We start from the raw sequence: 1,368 nt of genomic DNA on the forward strand, positions 1-1,368 counted from the left end.
CTCCTGTGCTCACGGCACACAGCCCCCGGAGCAGGAACTTGTAGATAGGGTCCCATCCTGGAGCCTGTGGATGTTGCCACACTCCTGGGGTCTCGGTTGCCTCCTGGTGGTTCCATGATGGAGAAACGGCAGGGCCCAGCACCATGATGTGGGCAGCCACAGCAGCTGGACAGGGGCCACCGGACAGCTTGGATTTCATTTAGTGAGATCCTGTGACCCACAGGCTGTGGCCTTTCTCCCAGTCATTTGTGTGTGGCCCTCAGGGTAGTGGGAGAAAGAGAAGCTAAGACATTTAGACTGAGGCGTGGGCGGGTTTGCGGCTCAGTAGAGAGTAATAGGCAGGGGCAGTGCAGAGCCGAAGCCCTTTCGGGGTCCCTGGAGCCCGTGGGTCCCAGGCCGCGGGGGTCTGGGTTCTGGAGCCCGTGGGTCCCAGGCCGCGGGGGTCTGGGTTCTGGAGCCCGTGGGTCCCAGGCGGCGGGGGTCTGGATTCTCGTCTGGGTGCTGTGGTGCAGACGCATGTGTGCTTGTACAACTTTGTGCACTTGGGGCAACAGCCTCAAGCCTTGGTGTCTTCCTCTGGACAGTGGAGACATCCTCACGCATGGTTCCCAAGTCCTCGTGGCCCCGTGTGTGTGGCAAGACTAGCCCAGGGCAGCCACACCAAGGCCCTGGTGTCACCCTGTGATGGCTGCAGGCCCCTGTCCTCTCTCATGTGCCCCCACAGACGTTGCTGTCTCCTGCTGTCCTGTCTTACCCACGTGTGTCCTTTGCCAACGCTCCCTGCAGTTTCCCCCGTCTTGCCTGCGTTGTGTGGAGGGCACACCTCTGAACATCACGCAGCCCTCAGGGGGCCCCGGGATCAAAGGTGTGTCCACGGTTAGTGTGCTGAGGTCTCACTCTGTGCTGTGCTGTGTGGCGGGCGCACCTCTGAACATCACGCAGCCGTCAGGGTGGCCCTGGGATACGGGTGTTTCCATGGTTCGTGTGTGAAGGCTTCACGTTGTGCTGGTCACTGGGACTGAGGCAGAGTCTCTGCTCTTAGGCAGTGTGGAGCCCGCCCAGCCTGGTGTTATGGGGGTGCCAGCTTCACAGTAGGATCTGGATTTGAATCCCCAATCTACCCAGTAAATAACTGTGCAAGCCTCAGCTCTCTGAGGTGTGCCGTAGGGGCGATCATGGTTCTGGCTTTGCAGGGCTGTCGGGAGACCGCATGAGAGGGTGATCCTGGTGTCAGGGCTGTCAGGAGACCGCGTGAGAGGGTGATCCTGGTGTCAGGGCTGTCGGGACACCGCGTGAGAGGGTGATCCTGGTGTCAGGGCTGTCGGGAGACCGCGTGAGAGGGTGATCCTGGTGTCAGGGCTGTCGGGA

The sequence above is a fragment of the Mandrillus leucophaeus genome, unplaced genomic scaffold (genome assembly GCF_000951045.1).
Source record: "Mandrillus leucophaeus isolate KB7577 unplaced genomic scaffold, Mleu.le_1.0 Scaffold373, whole genome shotgun sequence".
In the NCBI taxonomy this organism is placed as follows: Eukaryota; Metazoa; Chordata; class Mammalia; order Primates; family Cercopithecidae; genus Mandrillus; species Mandrillus leucophaeus.